The sequence below is a fragment of the Pipistrellus kuhlii genome, unplaced genomic scaffold, assembly GCF_014108245.1.
Source record: "Pipistrellus kuhlii isolate mPipKuh1 unplaced genomic scaffold, mPipKuh1.p scaffold_m20_p_25, whole genome shotgun sequence".
NCBI classification, from domain to species: Eukaryota; Metazoa; Chordata; class Mammalia; order Chiroptera; family Vespertilionidae; genus Pipistrellus; species Pipistrellus kuhlii.
In genome coordinates this window covers 5,234,958-5,257,860 of record NW_023425524.1, presented here as the reverse complement: position 1 = coordinate 5,257,860, position 22,903 = coordinate 5,234,958, and the positions used below count along the sequence as shown (strand labels likewise).

Sequence of the window (22,903 nt, the reverse complement as noted above, 5' to 3'; positions counted from 1 at the left end):
GAGAGAGAAAATATTGATGGGAGTGCAAACATTTATCAGCTACCTGCTGCATGCCGCCTGTTGGGGATTAAGCCTGCAACCTGGGCACGTGCCCTGACTAGGAATTGAACTGGCAACACTTCAGTACATGGGGTGACACCCAACCAACTGAGCCACGCTGGACAGGAAAAAACATACATGTTTTTTAATGTATTACAAATAGAGGTTTTTTTTAAAAAAAGGCTTTTTGAAAATAACAGAAACAAGCAGCTCTTTTTATATTCAATTTCTAAGTTAGTTATTATTTCCCATATAACCAGACCCTAAAATAACTACAGAGACACAATGATTCATTTTTCTCCTTAACCCACAATCCTGTTACTAACCAAGGTCTACTAACTGCCCTTTAGAGGTCTCTTACCACTGCATCTGCCTTATTATAAAAGCCCTTGAACTCGTCTGTACCCTTTCTACCAGGTTCAATGCCCAGTTTCCTAATTTATATTCGAGCCAAAGTTACTTTCAAGTCAATTTTAAGCAATTTCCTCCTATCTTTAAAGTCTTCATTGATTCTCATTATCAATGGATTAAAATTTAAACTCAGCATCATAAAACTTTCACCAGATAACTTGACCTCCATTTCTGCTGAAACAAAATCTCTACTTATCTATATATGTATATATTCACATATAGTATATAATATAACAACATGTAATACATAACATGTGTGGGTATGTAATACTATAGATTTATATTCATCGCTAAACACAGTAATTGATGCTTAGTTATAAATTGTGTATTGATAACTCAATCCACTTGTGAAATGATATAGAACTAATATTCACATGGCTCCAATGAGCTCTAGACTGTGACTGCCTTAGATCAGTGGTCAGCAAGCCACATGTGGCTCTTTGGCCCCTTGAGTGTGGCTCTTCCACAAAATACCACAGCCTGGGAAGGTCTACTTTGAAGAAGTGGCATTAGAAGAAGTTTAAGTTGAAAAAGTTTGGCTCTCAAATGAAATTTCAATCGTTGTACTGTTGATATTTGGCTCTGGTGACTAATGAGTTTGCCGACCACTGCCTTAGGTGATTCTCACTATTCTTTGTGTCACCGCGCCTGAGAGATCACCTGGCCCATAAGTAATGACCTGCAGAAGTGACTGTACAAACACAAAGGAAAGCTTTATGAGAGGCACCTGCTATTGAGCACCCTGTGTGTGTGAGACAAAAGGAGAGTAACTGGATGATGTGTTTCCAAATGCAGAACAGAAATTGCTTAATTCTTCCATTCTTCAAACCAGTGATGATTCTAGAGACTTGGAGCAGAGAATCCCCTGGGGAAGAGAACAGATGGCCCATTCTCACTCATTTTACATTATTCAGGAAATTAGCATTATTTCCCTCCATTCTCTACCTACTATCTAAAAAAAGCCAATCACCTCAACTTCAAAGCAAGAGCACACTTAAACCTTCCTTTGGCTATATTGTCAGTTTGCTCCAATCAGTTTATTTAAACAAAACTAGGCTATTTTTTTTCTGTCGTTCTTTACTTCACAAATATTGATTGGTGGCCACAAATGGGCTAGGTGCTGGGGACAGAATGGTGAACACAACAGGACACGCACGGTCCTTGCTCTCTGGAACCTTTCATTTCACTGGCCATATCAGATGATGTATTTTACAGCCAGAGAGTCAAATGCTTAATCTACGTCCCCTTGGCTAGTTCTGGGATGATGGAGAAGCTATTCATCTCTACTAACTGCTTTTATGACAAACTATTTAAATGTTGTTCTTATATTCCAATAACTATTTTATTATCTTGAAATCTATATTAAGTTACTTTCAGACAAATAAAGAAAAGATATATCGTAACACAGTTATTATTTTCCCTTGTGGCACTCATAATTTTTCCAAAGAGCAAGATACAGAGCAGAACAGAGAGCATTCAGTTCTCTATTTTTGTAAGAAAACATACATATGTATGGAATAAAGTTAAAACATTTTAATAATTAGTGTGTAATGCTAGAGCTTAGCAGGATTTTTCAAAACTCTTCTAATATTGATTTGTGATAGCTTATGATATTTACTATCAATTCCAAGAAATGTGTCCATGTACCTCCCTTATACTTCAAAAAATAAATATGTGACTGTAACACTTATTTATCAAGACAGCTACTATATTAGGAAGCATCCCTCAAGTAAATCCAAGTAGGAGAATGGTTATTATTGCAGCTAAGATGTGCAACTACTCTTGTCATCTTCCCCTTCAGGACAAAAAAAGGCAAAACAAAACCACCACCAACAACCACCAAAAATTTCACTTTGCAGACAAGATAAAATTACCTGCCGCATGATACAATGACTCAACCCATAAATCCGTGTTTTTTAATTTGCGTGACCATAGGTCATTCTATTTTCCACAAAATAGCTAAAATATCTATTCTTACTATACCCAATTCCCCGCCTAACTTCCAACCGATATCATTGTCTCACTCCCATTTCACTAAAGAGATAGAATATGACCTAATAAAAGTCCCTTCTAATTTTTTCCCTCCGTACCGTCTTCTGTTTACACTGTCCTTTGCAAATATTTGTGGAGGTTACTATGTTTAATGTACTCTCCACTCCAGTGGCCAAGCCATGTGGTATAAGAAATAGGTCATGGAAATGATGTTTGAACATACCACACTGAAAAAGTTTCAATGTTCTTTGGAAACTCTTGTCATCAAAAATTTAATTCCACCAACACCTCAGTCAACATCTACCAAGGAAATTCCATCCATCCACAGGGACCCACAGCCCATAGCTTGACTCATATGCTTAAGCACCTACTGTCTTAATAGACCACGCAGCTTGAAAAGTTCGAGGCACTGTTGATACAGATAAGTTATCACCGCTCTGTGACAGGTAAGGTGTTAGGCCCTCGACAGATTTTCCCCAGATGTACTGCATGAAATTGACATTTTGAAGTTTCTTCAGCAGGATATAAAGATTTTATATAAATGCAAATTTTTCATTTCTTAAGTGACATTCTAAATGCTAGAACTGGCTGATGCAGGTACCAGACAAGAAGGTTTTCATTCTGAACTATGCAAGGAATTATGTGGGGATTAAATCTCCAGTTTTAGAGATTTCTTCTCTATTCTTTAAAAGTAATCTTCCCTTGGTAAGAATATAAACAAACCTAAACTTGTAAATAACTTCCTCTTTGTTTACCGTTCCTCATTCCAAACCATCACTAAATTGTGAAACAGGTCATTTTCTCTAGATCAGTGGTCTGCAAACTCATGAGTCAACAGAGCCAAATATCAACAGTACAACTGAAATTTCTTTGGAGAGCCCAAAACCAACTTCTGCGCATGGGTCACGAAGTTTAAGCACTGTACATGTGCGCCTGCACGTGGTATTTTGTGGAAGAGCCACACTCAGGGGGCCAAAGAGCCGCATGTGGCTCCCGAGTTACAGTTTGCCAACCACTGCTCTAGATGAATCATAGCTTTTTGGTTTCAATTTCCAAAAATGTTAGCATTTCTTCATGAGCCCTCTTTTAAGTTTTAAATACTAAGACATTTACTAAAATATGCAAGTTAGCCGAAACTGGTTTGGCTCAGTGGATAGAGCGTCAGCCTGTGGATTGAAAGGTCCTGGGTTCGATTCCGGTCAAGGGCATTACCTTGGTTGCGGGTACATCCCCAGTAAGGGGTGTGCAAGAGGCAGCTGATCAATGACTCTCTCTCATCGATGTTTCTGACTCTCTATCCCTCTGTCTTCCTCTCTATAAAAAAAAAAAATCAATAAAATGTATTTTTATAAAAACAAAATATTCAAGTTAGAAGGCAAATAAGTACACCTTTCCTGTTATTCAAGTTTAAAAGTATTCAGCCTGGGACTGGGCGGAAGAATTTAGGATTTGGCATGTATGACTGTACCTTTGGAGTCTGGGGTGTCTCACTTGATTGGTCGCCAGTAAGTTCTGGTTTTCTATAGAACAAGGTAACCTGTCAAGCATCACACTGAAATAAGCAGGAAAATGCACTCTGCGGCTGCAGCATTCCCTGAGTAACCTTTTGTTTCCTTTTTATGGGCAGCGCTGGCTGCACTGACCTCCGGAAAAATCGCGGTTGCCAGCTGAGTTTGTTTTGGACGCCCCGGCGACCTCTCTCTCTGCCCTGTTCTTATTTCCCCTTTAGCCTTGGGCCTTCGCAGCCTGCGCCGTCTGTCTGTAAAGCCTGCTCTCCAGAAGCGATCAGAAGCACACTCTCGCTAAAGCACAGGGTACAAATAGCCGTCTGGCTTGGGTGGTATTGCATGTTGCTCTGAATGTGAATGCTCCCACATCAAACATTCTGAGTGTGCACTGAAACCCCCACAGTAGAATTTTAGTTTCCAGCAAATCTCATCTGTGTCTCTTCCAAGTCCAGTATCCCCTGCTCCTCCTCTTATGCTGGGAGCATCGTGTGTCTGTGTTTGGAGCGTGTGAGGATGTGGTGTCTCTGGATAGGCATGTTTGTGAGTATGATGTGTGTTAGGAGGTATGGTAAGGTGAGAGTCGTGTGTGTGTGTGTGTGTGTGTGTGTGTGTGCGCCTGTGTGTGATGTTCCTATGATTGTGAAGGAAGGGGGCTTCTTGAACACCTATGATCATGCCATGTAGTGACGACCTTTATATTATAAAGTCCTTTCCGTTTCCATAAACATATATTCATATTTTAATATATTTTATTGATTTTTTTTTTACAGAGTGGAAGAGAGAGGGGTAGAGAGTTAGAAACATTGATAAGAGAGAATCATCGATAAGCTGCCTCTTGCACACTCCCTACTGGGGATGTGCCCACAACCAAGGTAGATGGCCTTGACCAGAGTCGAACCTGGGACCCTTCAATCTGCAGGCCAACGCTCTATCCACTGAGCCAAACTGGTTTCGGCCCTCTGTTTTGTTGTTGTTGTTGTTGTTTTTGTTTTTTAAATATCATGTCAACAGGCCTATAGCTTGCTTTAGACACACAAAAACAAGACCATTTTCCTACCTAACGTTCCCATTTGCCATTTAAAATTCACTTCTTTCCGTAACAAATTCTTGGGAATGCTAGCTTGCTTGCTGCACACATTTTGGAGGGAGTCACCCCTAAGCCTCTAGAGCACATGTGTCAAACACAAGGCCCGCGGGCCAAATCCGTCCCGCCAGGCCTTGCAATGTGGCCCGCACCGCGCTGTCATCACTGCACTCCGCTGCGTTTCCATCACAATGACAGTTTATGACTGTTCAGTAAACCATTCGGCCCGCGATTTAGGCTGGATTTTAGATTTTGGCCCCTTCTCTGATTGAGTTCGACACCCCTACTCTAGAGGCATCTCTGAATTTCCCTCTTGAAGTGGGGGAGCCCTTCACATGAGGGGGACATCCTACAGACATGTCACCACATGCTTTCTATCTGGTGTGTGGGTCCAGAGGCGGCTGCAGCTGGGGCAGAGGTGCACCTGTCAGAGGGAGGGGACCGTCACAGAAATGGCAAGAAGCTAAGTGAGGGGCTGGCAGCTCTGTGGCCCCGCATCCAACGCGGAGTCAGCGGCAGCTCGGGCTGCAGACATGTTTATGATTTTCTTATTAGATGTCACAGGAAACCTAACTCCTTCCAGAATAGAAGAAATAATATTGAGGAGGTGATATTAAATTTTTAACCGGTAACAGCTGAGATGGAAAATACGGGCAGATGGCAGAGCAGAAAGCGGGCGCCCAGGAGAAAGAGCTCTGGAATGAAACCAGCCTGAACTGAAATCCCTGTCCTTCCACTGACAGGACGGTGGGCCTCAAGCAGATTATCTCACTGCTGCCAGGATCTATTTCCTTACCTGAAAAATGGGCATGAAATACGCATTTCATGTAGCAGCTGTGAAAGCCATGTTCAGTAGCCAAAATCGGTTTGGCTCAGTGGATAGAGCGTTGGTCTGTGGACTGAAAGGTCCCGGGTTCGATTCCTGTCAAGGGCATGTACCATGGTTGCAGGCACATCCCTGGTGGGGGGTGTGCAAGAGGCAGCTGATCCATGATTCTCTCTCATCGTTGTTTCTAACTCTCTATCCCTCTCTCTTCCTCTCTGTAAAAAATCAATGAGGTGACCTATTGATGCTTTGGTGACCTGTTGATGCTTTGGAGGTGCCCAAATTCAAAGTCAGAGAGTAAGTTCAGGGGCTGTTAGCAAGGGAACCTCCCAAGTAATCCTTCAGTGTGGAACCTGAGGCTGATGAGCTGGAAATAAACTCAGACATGACTCAGAAGTGCTCCTGATGACCCATCCCATCCCATCAGGAGTATTGGTGTTTGGTAGTGTTCCGCTGTGGGGCCCAAAATTGATCAGCTTCTTAAAGGATCCCCCACCCTCACCCCTCCTTTGATGATTCAAAAAAAAATCAATAAAATATATATTTTTAAAAAGGTATGTTCAGCCGAGACCGGTTTGGCTCAATGGATGGAGCGTCGGCTTGGGGACTGAAGGGTCCTGGGTTCGATTCTGGTCAAGGGACTCACTCTCATCGATGTTTCTAACTCTCTATCTCTCTCCCTTCCTCTCTGAACAAAATCAATAAAATATATTAAAAAATAAAAATAAAAAAATAAAAAGGTATGTTCACTAGAATTTGTAAAGAACAAACCCAGACTGACAGGCATGGCCCAGTAACTGAGAGTCCACCTATGAACCAGGAGGACGTGGTTCGATTCCAGGTCAGGTCACATGCCCGGGTTGTGGGCTTGATCCCCAGAGTGGAGTGTGCAGGAGGCAGTTGATCAATGATTCTCTCACATCTCTCATCATTGATATTGTGTTTTCTCTCTCTCTCTCTCTCCCTCCCTTCCTCTCTAAAATCAGTAAATATATATATATATATATATATATATATATATATGTATATTTTAACATCAAACCCAGACACAGTCTGCTACATTCTACTTAAAGTCTTCATGGCACTGATCCTTACCTGTGCCATCGTAGTAGTCTCTATCCAGCCTTGTTTGCTTGTGTTGCCTGGTTGACTATTCCTTAAATCCTGTGACATACTTATTTCTGTACTCCCAGTTTATGCTCTAACTACCCTGAATAAGTAATAAAATAGCAGATACATTTTATTGGATATTCTTTGCCAGGTTCTTTTCTAAATACTTGGACTTTTGAAGATCTCACAGAGTTCCTATATAAGAGAGTTACTAATGTTATCTTCGTTTTAATGAAAAGTTGTTATCTGGGCTGTCCTTTGTCACAGAGCCTAATACATTTCAAAGCCGGGATCCCCCAACCTGGGCATGTGGGTCCAGCCCCCACTTTGAACATCCTGCAGTCACACTGGAGAGAAGGGAAGGAAATTCAAATAAGGTGGCAGGGTGCCACTTAGTGATGAAGCCATGGAATAGCAGCGAATGAACCAGAAATCATACTAAACATCCAAGGAAGAACATTCCGGAGATTCATGTCAGAGGTGAAATGTACTTGATGTCACTGAGAAACAGAACCATCGATGGAGGTTGCACATTTTCAAAAAAAGGTCTGATTTATTTCACTTTTTCACTTGGAATCTACATCTAGACCACTGGTTTATAAAAAAAAATAAACATGTGAAACAATACTTCCAATATTAACAAAAATACATTTCAAAGCGCTGACAACTATAATAGATGCTCCATTGGGTATCGATGAAGGACCATGCCACTGAGCCTCATTTATTTCCACGGCTGCAGGAGGCGCGTTCAGGAAGAGGAGAGAGCTCATTTTCTGATCGAAAGATTCGAGAATGCCCTTTGGCATTAAACTCTGGGAGACTGTAATATATATTGATTAATAATTAATGGGTGGAAGCGCGGGTGGATCAATGAGGCCGAGGCCCGGCTGACAGTGCGGAGAAGTGAGTAAACACAGGAATCCCCAGCTTCTGCAGCGATCAGAGTCAGGGAGCCCGTCCTAGGGTGAGCAGGCGATTCCCTGCTCAGGAAGCTATTCCTGCAGGGCCTTGGCAGAAATTTCCCAAAGTGCACCTGGAGTGCAGGCAAGAGAGAGTAGCAAAACATCAAAACAAAACCCCCAGGAGCCCTTCCCAAACGTGATGTAATGAAGGGCAGGCATTAAAGACAATGCAGTGCCTTTGAGAAATACAGGAAACTGGAAACGGTCAGAGAGCTTATTACAGATAAACATCCATTTAAGTACAATCTGCCAATGAGCAAGACATCATGGAACACTCTGGAGAGGACAGGCAGACCCTAAACACCCCAAACCTATCTCCTTCTAAAACCAGGTGAAACCGTTAATACTGATCACTACCGACAACAAATCATCAATTTGAACCACGATTTGATCATAAAACGACCAGAATGAGCCAGAAGACACGGCAAAGTGATTTTGCTTCATGGTGACGCACCATCACACACTTCAAAACCAGTGAAAGACACGTTCAAAGATCCTTCCTGGGAAGTATTAACCCACCCGCCATATTTACCAGACCTTGGTCCTTTCAAATAACCACCTGTTCCGATCGATGGCACACGTACTTTCTGAGCAGCACTTCAAAACATACGAAGAAGTGGAAAATTGGGTCTCTGAATGGTTTGCCTCAAAGCAAGAAAAGTTCTATTGGGACGGTATCCACAAATTACCTAAAAGATGGGGAAATGTGTAGCTAGCTATAGACATTTGGAATAAATCACTTTTGATGTTTCTCTTGAAATTCTCATGTTTTCTTTGATTACAAAATCCCATCATTAACTGGCACACCTAGTATATTCCACCTTTTATAGGTCCTTACAAACTAGTTGGTGAAAAAATTTTGAAATAATAATTGCTGTTATTTTAATAGCAATAGCCTACATGTATTAAGTGCTTTCCATGTGACAAACAATTTTCTAAGTGCTTTCCGTGTATCAACTCAGGTCTACATCAAGAGGGTGATAAAAATGCAAAATGGAAGGGAGCATTCTAAAGCAATTAGCTTGGAACAAAGAAAGTCATTATGAAAACATAGATACTGTGCCTTGGGGAAAGAATGCCAAGTCCTTGGTTCAGAGAGAAAAATGAGGCAAGTGGGGGATTTTTGGTTCAGGCTGCACTTCAGTTTCATGCTAGGTTTCAGAAAAGAAGTCAACGTTTGGCTTCTAACATTAACATGCTTTAATGGACACTTTGGAGACAGGTCTTGGACAATGACCATAAACAGATATCTCCCTGACTCCACAGTCTTTAGAACAGAGCTCCCAGAACTAAAATTTGCCCCAACTACATTTATTTATTTATTTATTTATTTATTTATTTATTTATTAAAATATATTTTATTGATTTTGTACAGAGAGGAAGGGAGAGGGACAGGGAGCTAGAAACATCAATGATGAGAGAAACATCAATCAGCTGCCTCCTGCACACCCCCTACTGGGGATGTGCCCACAACCAATGTACATGCCCTTGACCGGAATTGAACCTGGGACCTTTCAGTCTGCAGACTGATGCTCTATCCACTGAGCCAAACCAGTTTCAGCTGCCCTGGCTACATTTAAAAGTGTTGTTCAAAGACAGTGTACTCCGCACTGATGGGGACCGAAGGTTGGACCAAAGCTCTCTCCACTAGAAATTGAGATACTTCTCCAGGACCCTAAAATGCTCACTTTATTATTAAATTAAAAAAATATATACTCTTATTGATTTCAGAGAGGAAAGGAGTGGGAGAGAGAGAAACATCAATAATGAGAGAGAATCATTGATTGGCTGCCTCTTGCACACCCCCTACTGGGGATCAAGTCTGAAATCTGGGCATGTGCTCTGACTAGGAAACAAAGTGTGACCTCCTGGTTCATAGGTTGATGTTGAGACACTGAGCCACTTTATTTATTTATTTATTTATTTATTTATTTATTTATATATATTTTTTATTGATTTTTTACAGAGAGGAAAGGAGAAGGATAGAGAGTTAGAAACATTGATGAGATATAGACATCGATCAGCTGCCTCTTGCACACTTCCTATTGGGGATGTTCCTGCAACCAAGGTACATGCCCTTGACTGGAATCGAACCTGGGACCTTTCAGTCCTCAGGCCGACGCTCTATCCACTGACTCAATCCGGTTTTGGCTGCAGTGCTCACTTTAAATATGACAATACTTCACCTGCATGAGAGGAAGATGTAACATATACTAGGATACCCCTGAGGATATCCGACCATAGTATTAACACAATAAAAATGATTATAACACTATGCATGTGCAAACACTATGATAAAATAATGGATTATCTTACTTGTGACAAATTGTTAATGGGATATAAAATTGATATAACTCGAATAACTTGGGTTATCCTATCATCTTCTTCGCTTTACATAGCCATTAGGGAATGCCCAGGTTTTACAAACACAACCGCCTTTTCTTTCTCCATGAGAACCTCAGGAACGACTGAGGTTCTGGTCAGATAAGTTTTACTTCAAAACATTACTGCTTTTACTGGTCTGGTGCTGGCAGAGAGATATAAAAAGTAAAGTCAGCATTAGGTATTGATCTCACAGTTAATTAACTTCTATCCTGAAGTTAGTGGCTCCCTAATTAATGATGTGCATACTAATAAAAAAAAATGTTCTCTGTAATGGATGTGTTTCTGATTCTTCTTCCACACAGGAAAGAAACTGGTAAATGTGAATTTCCTTTTCCCTTGCTTTCCAAAAATCAACCCTAATCTCATTCCTTATTTCACTCCTAAAGGCAAACAACTTCTTTCTTCACTTAAGTCTGTGTATATTCAGTGGGCGACACATCACAGTATGTAGAGACTCAGTTCTTTCAGCCTTTATGTGACAAATCCTTTATTCTTCTCTGGGGAACCTGGATGTCTACCTTATTTTTCTGAAACTTAATCATCATTCATGAAAACACATTATAATGGACTTTTCTCTATAATCTCAAGAGCTTAAGTTATCAATGTTTCAAATATGTTACACATAGATTTAATTTAAATTTTAATGAGAAAAGAAATCAGTAGTTTTTCTGAATAAATATATTATTTATGAAAGCCCCCAAACTATTTGCATTTCTGACACTTGCAACAAGACATAAGCTGAAGCCCTAACCGGTTTGGCTCAGTGGAGAGCATCAGCCTGCGGACTCAAGGATCCCAGGTTTGATTCCATTCAAGGGCATGTACCTTGGTTGCGGGCACTTCCCTAGTAGGAGGTGTGCAGGGGGCAGCTGATTAATGTTTCTCTCTCACCGATGTTTCTAATTCTCTATCCCTCTCCCTTTCTCTCTTTAAAAAAAATTAATAAAATATAATTTTATTATTATATTTTTATTAAAATATAATTCTAATAAAAAAAATAAAAAAATAAGCTGAATATTCCACTAATTTTAACTGGTGACTTTTGATGGACCGTAAATGTTATTCATTGCTTTTAACAGACCAAAAAAATAGGTCAAGACTGTTCAAATATACTTGTTCTTGTCTTGCTCAGACAAGTTTTGGAGTTCAGCAGGCAATGAAGTCCTCAAATCAGTTCCAAGCTAAGGAATCTTGTCACTTGGGTTTCTCTAATAATGAAGATCTTTGTTGTGGACAATAGGTATGTTCACCGGTAGTGTTGAGAAACAATATAAAAAAAAAATTTTACAGATGTCTCCATCTGTATAATGAATGCCAAGAACATTCCTAATTTTCAAAATTTAATGCATTGACTTTCTGGAATAAGTTGACTTGTATACATAACTTAAAGCACACACAGAAAAGAAATGATTTCTAGTCAAACCCAAATATTTAGGGATTTTACTCACCATGTTTTGATTACTTGGGAAGGAGAATCTCGATAATCTTGTAGGTTACATCACTTTACAAAACAATCCCTGAATGGGTTCTGCACTAGCACAAGGAAAATTAGTCGGAGAGCATGTGGCCTGAGAGTTTAAATGGCCCGGTTTCAGAACTACGGATGCCACACAGGAGATAACAATCTGACTTTTCATACTGCCATTTGGTGGTTTGATGGAAACTCTTGGCCAAAAGGGACTATGAGAATGTCTTTATCTTAACCCAGAGGAGATTTCTCTTACTCTACGGTCCAGGTTGGACCACGTTCCTTGTTTGAGGCTGAAAAAAGTCCCTGCTCTTCCAGGTGACTGAGAAATTCTGTTGTATCAGGTACCCAAGTCACTCTGCTCTATTCTCAAAGTTTGGTTTTTAATCTTGTCTTTAGATTAGGGGTGTCGAACTCAATCAGAGAAGGGGCCAAAATCTAAAATCCAGCCTAAATCGCGGGCCGAATGGATTACTGAACAGTCATAAACTGTCATTGTGATGGAAACGCAGCGGAGTGCAGTGATGACAGCGCGGTGCGGGCCACATTGCAAGGCCTGGCGGGACGGATTTGGCCCCTGGGCCTTGTGTTTGACACATGTGCTTTAGATAGAGGCATTATATTACATTTTAAAGAGAGGCAATATATTGAGGTGCACACATTCTATCAGTCAGCTAAATTGATAAATAGCTACTTTCCCCAATGCTGTGGTCGATGCTAGATGGCAGCCATTGATCTGCTTGCCTTCATCTTCCATTTGCAAATCCCTATGTCTGTCCCTTTTCTAGGACATATGACACTGTCCAGGTTCCTGGATGATGGCCTTAATTATTATACAGTCGACTCACCACACACGGCTAAGCATTTTATACTTTGTTCTTTCTTTTTTAATTATTGCAACAAGCCCAGAAAATACCTGTGATAATTCACTCTTTTTTAAAAATATATTTTGTTGATTTTTTTTTTACAGAGAAGAAGGGAGAGGGATAGAGAGCTAGAAACACTGATGAGAGAAAAACACCAACCAGCTTCTTCCTGCACACTCTCCACTGGGGATGTGGAGAGTGTGCAGGAAGAATCGAACTTGGGACCTTTCAATCTGCAGACATGCTCTATCCACTGAGCCAAATCAGTTTCGGCTAATTCACTCTTTATAGATCCGGAAACTCAGGCTCTGGATAGTCACTGAACTTGTCCAAGCGTTCCGAGACTGGAGACACAGCAGATATGAAATAAAATCACAGGCAACAGCAATGCCAGGAGACTGGTTTCTGCAGTGTCGATAGAAAAGGGGAATGAGTCCATAGATTCTGGTGTCAAATTCTTGGCACTCAAAGTCCCGGCTGTGCTCATTTGCTAAATTTGCGAACTATTATAAATTATGCAACCCCTCCAGCTCCAGTGTTTTTGCCAATTATAAGAGACACAAGGGTCACCCTTAATTTCTGAGATGATGGTGAGGATCTGATGAGATAATGCACATAAAAGAGCTCGGCAAAGCCGAAACCGGTTTGGCTCAATGGATAGAGCGTCGGCTTGGGGACTGAAAGGTCCGGGGTTCGATTCCGGTCAAGGGCATGTACCTTGGTTGCGGGCATATCCCCAGTAGGGGGTGTGCAAGAGGCAGCTGATCGATGACTCTCTCTCATCGATGTTTCTAACTCTGTATCTCTCTCCCTTCCTCTCTGTACAAAATCAATAAAACATATATTAAAAAATATAAATAAATAAATAAATAATTAATTAAAAGAGCTCGGCAGAGCATCTGGCGAGTGATACATTCCCCACAACTCCAGTCGCTGGTCAGGAAGAGGGGGTCATCCCCCCACAACTTTGAGGGGAGAGGGGTTCTTGCTCCTGAGCATTTGGAACATTCCAGAATGACTCTGAGTGCAAACACTTCTTTCAGAAACAGGAGCAGAACCACTCAAAGTTCCTCCTAAGTCAGTACCCACCTACGTTAGCACCTCATCACTCACAGGGAGCACACACACAGCAGTAATGAAGTGAAACAGTAAAAAAAAAAAAAAAAATATATATATATATATATATATATATATATATATATCTTATAGATAGATAGATAGATAGATAGATAGATAGATAACAATCCCTGACATTTATTTGTGGTAAATAAATAATAAAAATAACCATAAAGCACATATGTACATACGACGAAATGACTGAACTTTTTTTTATATAAATAAGTGGGAGATGGTAACCACGAAACAACGTAACCCCAAGACTGCCTGTATTTGTGGCACCTGATGAACAAAATGAACTGACCAACAAAACAAGAAGGGAAGCGGGGAGGCATGGGGCAGACTGACATACCTCGAAGTGGGGTTAAGAGGATGAGAAGAAATAAACCAAAGAACTTATATATTTATATGTACAGCCCATGGGCATGGGAAATAGGTTAGTAAAGACCTGGGGGGGGGGGGGGCGGGGAGAAGAGATGAGGGGAGTAAAGGCTGGGAGAAGGGGTGAAAGGGGGAAGGGGACAAGTGAGAAATGATCTGTAATACTATCAACAATAAAAAAAATATAAAAAAAAAAAGAAGACAGTTGCCACCATATTATGTAAAAGTCACACACACACATCGCGAGCCCCCTCCTCCACCCCCTCCCCCCGCCCCAATTCCTGGGGATATGTACCAACACTCCCACGGGGGCCTGAAACCATGGACAGTACCACACCCTGTCTATATTGTTTTCCTACATAATAGGGTTTAATTTATTAGTAAGGCCCATATAAGAGACTAGCAACAGAAACCAACAATAAAATGGAACAATGATAACCACGGGCTGGGAATAAAGGCACATGCTGCTCTCTCTCGGTATCTATTGTATTGTACCCGCCTTTTCTTTCTGTTTTTTTTTAAAATGTATTTTATTGATTTTTTTACAGAGAAGAAGGGAGAGGGATGAGTTAGAAACATCGATGAGAGGAAAAAACATCGATCAGCTGCCTCCTGCACACCCCCCACTGGAGATGTGCCCGCGACCAAGGTACATGCCCTTGACCGCAATCGAACCTGGGACCTTTCAGTCCGCAGACTGACGCTCTATCCACTGAGCCAAACTGGTTTCAACCTGATTCTTTTCTTAATTTGTTTTAAAACTGCTGATTATTGTGACGCATAAGCATTGATAACCAGAGTAAGATCCAGCCAAATCTGGATTTGAGTTTCCCATTGCATCCAATATTTCTTCAAAATCTACTCATTTTAAGATAGTGCTTGCCCTGTAAGAGATTTTCCTACACAGAGGAATTTCCAATATGAAGAGAAGACACACACAGATAAACACAGTTAGGACAGAGAATGTTACCAGAGTACTGTATACACAGAAAGAACATAATCAAGAGTAGAAATGATATGCAAAAAAAAAATAAAAAATGATCTGGCATAAAGTATGGATCCTATTGTCTATGGACCTCTTGACGTGCAAAGTGAAAGAGTTGGTTGAAGTTCAAAAGACAACAAGGAATGACCCTGAATAAGGGATGGGCCCATATGCTTGGGCCACCTGTAAGGAAGCACGTTAGTGCTCTGGCTAACGTGGAGGAGGCAACAGCTCCCCCAAAACCTAATGCATGGCCCAGAGCAGAGGCTACCTCCCCCAATTCAATCTCTAAAAGAGACCCTTGCCAAAACCGGTTTGGCTCAGTGGATAGAGTGTCGGCCTGCAGACTGAAAGGTCCCAGGTTCGATTCCGGTCAAGGGCAAGTACCTTGGTTGCGGGCACATCCCCAGTGGGAGGTGTGCAGGAGGCAGCTGATCAATGATTCTCTCTCATTGATGTTTCGAACTCTCTATCCCTCTCTCTTCCTTTCTGTAAAAAAAATCAATAAAATATATTTAAAAAATAAAAATTAAAGAGACCCACCCCTTCAATATGTACCTATGTGTTTTCTCTTTAAGATTTAGGAGGGGGGAGGAGGAGGAGGGAAGCTTAAGGTGATAACTTGCCAGCAATGTAACGAGTAATTTGTAGCCACACAATTATTGGAACCAATGGACAAGAAGTATTAAATGCCTCTATTAACATTAAACGTGTAGAAATATGAAGAAGATGTCATCCTGGAGCAGATCAATCATTGAAGCTTTCCAGTAAGTGGTTTTTTAAGATGTTACACGGAAGGGCCTCTAACTCCCTTTGACAGCACTCCCCACATGCATCCCCCACCCCCACACCCACCCCCACACCCATCAATTAAAGTATCTGAACTATTCTTCAATCTCTCTCCACAAGATCACCTATCTGGGGAAAAAACGCTTTCATATGTTTATAATCCCTTTCAAGTGTAAAAGGTGACCCTTATTCCGGTAATTAGAGATCAGATCAAGGGATCTGAAGTTACTGTGCACACAGCCTTCAAAATGTTTTCAGAGTTCAATCCTCTCTCCCTGAGCTTTTATATTTTAAGGCTGGATTTCTCCTTCTCTCGTCCCTTTTTTTTTTTTTTTTTTTTTTTGTACAGTGGAAACCAGCCAATCTCATTTCATCTGCAACACTATTAAAATGTTCAATAATTTCAAAAATGTGAACATTTACTGGAAAACTACTAGAAATCTATGAAAATTCCTTTGGGGATAAAAGCACCTACAAACCCCCAGGTAAAAACATGTTCAGAAAGATCCATAGTACTTTTCATGTTTTCCGGGGAGGGTTTGCTCGATTCTTTTTAATACTGGATAGGCAGCTGACAAGTTGGAGAAGAGTAAGTCATGCTAAAGTAGGGTCATCTGCCCTATCTGGTCTGGCCCAGTGTATAGAGCATCAGCCTGCGGACTGAAAGGTCCCAGGTTTGATTCCAGTCAAAGGCATGTACCTTGGTTGCAGGCACATCCCCAGTAGGGGGTGTGCAGGAGGCAGATGATCGATGTTTCTCTCTCATTGATGTTTCTAAGTCTCTATCCCTCTCTCTTTCTCTCTGTAAAAAATCAATAAAATATATATTTAAAAACTAAAGAAAATAAATAAAGAAAAAAATGAGTTTATATTCCACTAGAAAAGTCTGGCAGGTGGATCCAAAGATCCACTAACCAACTCAGATTCAACAAATGGCTTATAATGAGTCTTTTAATTCTGCAGGAAAACTAAAACTTGTTTTAAAATAAGAGATAGAGAAGATTTCTTGATTACAGTGAGCTGAATTCCATTCTTAGCTCTGCACAGGGACTTCCTTCTGTCACATTAAATGAATCACTTAATCTTCCCAAACTGCCATCTATCAAAATATCTTGACAGAAATTATATGTTAAGTCCCAGAGGAAATTCATGAGAATGAACTTAAATTCCTTCCTTTGCCAAAATGAGCATAAGGAACCACAAAATGTCTGTAATTATTATTTAATGTGAGTAAACAAGAAATGGAAATGTTCTTTTCCAAGAACACTGTCGCCCAAAAGTAAAATTCAATGTTTTAGCATTTCCAAAGTTCACATACGCTGCCAGGTACCTGAATCTTTTACTGATTAGTTTTTGTGTTAAGAATATGACATGCCTTTTTGATATATGTTATGGCCAATTTTTAAGAGTTTTGTAAGATCAAATCAAAGAAGAGCTTTAATTTTTGTCCTTTTAATGTTAATTTGACATTTCAAAAATACTGACTTTTTTTTTAATGGGGGAAATATTGTGAGTAGGTAATTCCTCCGAGTGCCAAGGTTAAACTAATATTTTAGAAGTTCACTTAAGCTACTATTATAATAAATGTTAAAATGAAGATCATTAAAAAGAAAGAAACCATCACTGACTAGTGTACTTTAGGCTTATATAAATCAACTAGAGGCCCGGTGCACAAAATTCATGCACAGGCAGGTTCCCTAGGCCTGGCCTGCAATCAGGGCCAATCAAGTTCCCCGCCTCCCCACCTCATCCTCCCCTCACTCCCTCAGAGGTGCACCATGTTCCATGCCACCCCCTGGTGGTCAGTGCATGTCATAGTGAGCAATCGAACTCCTGGTCTCCTGGTCAAACTGCCAAGGGGACACTTTGCATATTAGCCTTTTATATATAGAGATTGGAATTATAATATGAAATGTGCATATATGAATGCTCTTAAACAGACTCTTAAACTTTTTGGACAGGGTGGTGCATTATTTTATAGGTACTTATATTTATCATTTTATTAGAGAAGAACCTGAAGTCTCTAGAGCACATGCGTCAAACACAAGGCCCGCGGGCCAAATCCGTCCCGCCAGGTCTTGAAATGTGGCCCGCACCGCGCTGTCATCACTGCACTCCGCTGCGTTTCCATCACAATGACAGTTTATGACTGTTCAGTAAACCATTCGGCCCGCGATTTAGGCTGGATTTTAGATTTTGGCCCCTTCTCTGATTGAGTTCGACACCCCTACTCTAGAGCATAAATGTCTTGCCAAAGATTTGTGGGATCTTATAAGAGATCCCTTAAGACAGGTGTCATATACGACACCCAATTTAGATGGATAAAATGCCCAGGACTCTTGAGAGACTCCTCTGAGTACATGATTGTCTTCACCTGATAATGTCTCTGGCATTCTACTCATTGGTATCTTTGGGAGGAAGGTAAATAGGTTAAGGTAGTATTCTACCTGCTCTATAAATATGGTATATGTGAATTCAAAGGCATAGGCAATTGTCATAACAGGGTCTATATATTTAGGTACAACACTGTCTTCTATGCTAAGTACTTTTCTATGTTAAATCCCGATTAAATGGAAAAGAAAACCCTACACCCATCTTCAAATAAATGTTTCATTTCTGAACTCCCGAGACACTATTCATTTATGAAGGTCATCATCTCAGAGAGGAAATGAGAGATTTAGATGGTGGAGAAATCCCAAGACAGAGAGGAAAAATGGTAACTTATGTATGTGTGCCATTATGACATGCCAGTAAATACATAAAGAAGTACTTCAATATACCTGGAAGATCCATTATTCTATGTTAAAATATGTCTTTAAATTTAGGAATTCCTGAACTTAGAAAGAAATCAAGGGAGATATTTTCCTTTAAGAAGTTTATTCTGGCCCAAACAGTTTGGCTCAGTGGATAGAGCGTTGGCCTGCGGGCTGAAGGCTCCCAGGTTCAATTCCAGTCAAAGGCATATACCTTGGTTGGGGCACATCCCCACTGGGAAGTGTGCAAAAGACTGCTGAATCAATGTTTCTCTCTCATGGATGTTTTTAACTATCCCTCTCCTTTCCTCTCTGTAAAAAAATAAAAAAATAAATATATATATATATATATATATATATATATATATATATATATATATATTTTTTTAAAGAAGTTTGTTCTGCCTGGCCCATAATTCCTTCTCCATCTCAGGCTTTAAGCTTCCCCTATTCAGGCTCTGTTTACATACAATCACTCACAGCTCCACACACACCTTGGTTTCTTTTTCTGTCAATGCTCTTCCTTCTCCTTAACTAGCATCCCTTTCTCCTTCCTTACCTCCTCCTTCTTTCTCTTACATATTTTTATATCAACTCATAAAGATAACAGTACAACTGATACTTGGATAACTTAGATATTAGGCCACTCAGGAGCTCTTTCTCAATTTTCAACTGATGCCTAATCTACTGTCTCCTCTGTTAAGTACCTTTTTTAAAGCCCCTGAAATCCTTGTGCTTATCTCTGCTACTTTATTTTGATAGCCTTTTAAATGTTGTCCATCTCCCCTATTGGCCTTGACCTCCTTGAGTGCAGGGACTGTCTATTTATTTGTGCTACTCTGATGCCAAGCTTAATACCTGCTATTTAGTAGGTAGAGAATGCATATCTGCTAAATGAGTGCTTCCAGTGACAATAGATTTGTCTCCAGCATCCTAGATTTGAGTAAGGGAAGCAGGGGTTCCTTTTAGAAAAGAGACTTGAACAAACACGACCAGAATGATATGGTTTGGGGGAGGGGGAGTGGGAGGGGAGAGAATGTTCTTTAACAACCTCTTTCCTTGTAATGTCAGGGTTACAAGTTCCTTCCATGGAGCCAGCCATTCAAAAGGCGCCAGTTAAAATGCAAATGGATTGCCCATAAGGCATAATATATCATTGCAGTAACCTCCACTCTCAAATAAAAGAGAGCTTCTGTTTAAGGAAATGGGACTCAAAAATAGCTTCAATGGTATCATTTACCCAAGCATAGGCCATTGCCTCAGGGGGGGAAAACAGCAGAAGGGGGAACCACAGTGAAAACTAAATAAGAAAAAGTTGAGCCAGCCATGACAATGTCATCAATTTTAAGAGAGCGTCTAACGGTGGCTGTAGAGAAAGTCACGGGAATCTTGTCATCATGAACAGAGTGGTGAGGAATACGAACACCTAGGAGGGACAAAGGTGGTATCAGGAAAAATAACGTTTTTAAAGACTGTGATAAAAAGGCCAACATCATCATGGCCCTAAAGCTCCAGGTAGCAAAGAGAAGCTTTTGATTTTCCCTCCCATCCTTCCTTGTCATCGTTTCCCATGGCTGACCCTGCTAGGTATTAAGAGATCGCAGGATCACAATGGGATGCTGTCACTGAGCAGTCTGCACCCTCTGCTTACCTGCCGGAGGCCTCAAGTTCGCGTCAGCATTTTCGGCTCGCTATGAAATAAGGCGACAGTGTCAGCCTCTGCTGCCTAGGCTTCCTGCCAGCGACTCACTTGTCGTTCTTTCTCTCTCGGCAACAGCAACAAAGACAAATCTGCTGACCCTGACCTTGTTATTTTACTTTCCTTCGTTTTCTTCTTCTGGCTTGAAACGTATCCCCAGACCACCCACCAAAAAATATATATATATTCATTCTAATCAGTGGGTATACCGTGTCTCCTACAACAGAAATGACATCTAAATTCTTTGGATTAAGACTTCCCTTTACCCTAGTAACCATTTCCATGGACACTGTGTTGAATATCAATAGAACACCTTTGCCCGGTCAGTGTGGCTCAGTGGTTGAGTGTCAACCTATGTACCAGTAGGTCACAGTTTCGATTCCGATCAGGGCACATGCCTGGGTTGTAGGCTCAATCCCCAGTAGGGGGCGTGCAGGAGGCAGCCAATTAATGATTCTCATCATTGATGTTTCTATCTCTCTCTCTCTCTCTCCCTCTCCCTTCTCTCTGAAATGTATTTACATATATAAGAGAGACTTCATTCTACTCTAGGAGATCATGTTCAATATTAAAGGCTTCTTTTAAAGACAGACAAGCATAGGTAGCATAGCCAACGAGCAGCATGGCCCTTGGATCCTGTCTGAAATGCAGGAGGTCAAATCCCAGCTTCACCATTTATGAGCTCTGTGACCTTGAAAACATCCCTAGACCTCTCTCTGCCTCTGTTTTTCCATCTGTGAAATGGGGATAATGAAAACATACCACTCAATGGGTTATAACTTATATAAGAGGTTAAATAAGTTGATATTTTTGAAAGTCTTAGAAGAATGAATGCAGATAATAAGCCTTATAAAAGCAGTTAAATTGTGACATGAATAAAAGCCAGCATCTGAAAAGTGCTGTGGCAGAAATAATGGAAAAGGAAAAAATGAGGACAAAGATGAGAATGTGTTATTATAAAAGAAAACACAGGAAAGAAAGATAGGATGATCCTTTGAGTCCTCAAAATTGAAACAAGTTTTTATATCAAGTATATTATTAATATTTAAATAGTACAAAGGGAAGTATAATTTTAAAAGTACTGGCACCTTGTATTTTATTTAGGATGAATTCTGAAATTCAATAACATGAGTCTGGAGCCAAACCACTTTCCACTTTCAACTTGTGTGACTTTGACCAAGTTACTAAAACTCTGTTTTTTTGTTTCTTTGGTTGAAAAAAAAAAAAAAGGAATATAATACCTGTCTACAAGGGAAATTGAAAGGATTAGGTACATTACTTGATGTCAAGTGCTCAGAAGAAGACCTGGTGGATGGAAAATATTCAGTGGATGTAATGGAAAGCTATGTTTTATTTTTTTTATTTTTTTAAATATTTATATTGATTTCAAAGAGGAAGGGAAAGGAGGAGAGAGAGATAGAAGCATCAGTGATGAGAAAGAATCATTGATCGGCTGCCTCCTGCACTCCCCCTACTGGGGATCAAGCCTGAAAACCAGGCATGTGCCCTTGACCTGAATGGAACCCGGGACCTTTCAGTCCACAGGCCCATACTCTATCCACTGAGCCAAACCAGTGAGGGCTGGGAGGGTATGTTGTCATGTGCTGTTACAGAATTGTGTATGAATCACTGTAGCTACAGCTTTCGGTTCAATTACTTAGCATCTGTCAACCCATAGCCTGATCTAGTTAGTATTAACTCGATTAATACTAATCAGTGATCTAACTAGTATTAACTCACTATCTTGCCATTACCTATCCTCTTGCGAGAGAAAACCTGACAAGGTAAGCTGCAATTTGCAAGGGGAGGAAAACCAGAGAAGTTTTGCTGCAAAAACTAAAGTGTATACTGGAAAGAAATCAACCTTCCTTGACCTGCCCTTCAGCAAGAGAGTGAAGGCCTCCATATTTTCTCGTTAAATTAGCTCTAGCTGGGATTGAAGAAGCAGTGGGATCATTTTTAAATACTGAAGAAATAACAAGATGCAGTGTGCCTTCTGACAGAATTTGAATGTCCTTATCCCACAAGTATTTTTCAGCATTGGAAAGGTTTCAAAAGGTTCCTCACCAAACCCAGCTCCATTATATTCAATACATCTTCCCAACCTACAGAGAAAAAATAAAAGCATCTGGATAATGACCATCCCAAATTTTCATTCCTCGTTTTTTCCCCCCTCACACTTTCCTAAATTAGTATCTCAGTAACTTAAAAGAACGACAACCATATTTTTTCAGGTAGACCACATGCTAATATTTCATGCTAATATATCATTCTTTTATTGTTTAAATGTATTTTTATTAATTTCAGAGAGGAAGGGAGAGGGAGGAAGAGATAGAAACATCAATAATGACAGAGAATCATTGATCAGCAGCCTCCTGCACTGATCACAACTGGGGAGTGAGCGAGCCCACAGCGCAGGCATGTGCCCCAACCGGGAATCGAAATGTTACCTCCTGGTTCATAGGTTGACAATCAACCACTGAGCAATACTGGCCGGGTGGCAGACACTGAGTAAACTCCCATCAAGTA

General features: G+C 40.5%; 1 long non-coding RNA gene across 1 annotated transcript; it reads left to right on the top strand.

The window, feature by feature from the left end:
- The first annotated feature begins 9,949 nt into the window (after nucleotides 1–9,949).
- Nucleotides 9,950–19,448, top strand: LOC123652999. The gene is made up of 3 exons (XR_006742603.1): nucleotides 9,950–10,088; nucleotides 18,340–18,343; nucleotides 19,438–19,448. It is a non-coding gene; the product is annotated as an uncharacterized LOC123652999 (long non-coding RNA).
- Nucleotides 19,449–22,903: the final 3,455 nt, after the last annotated feature.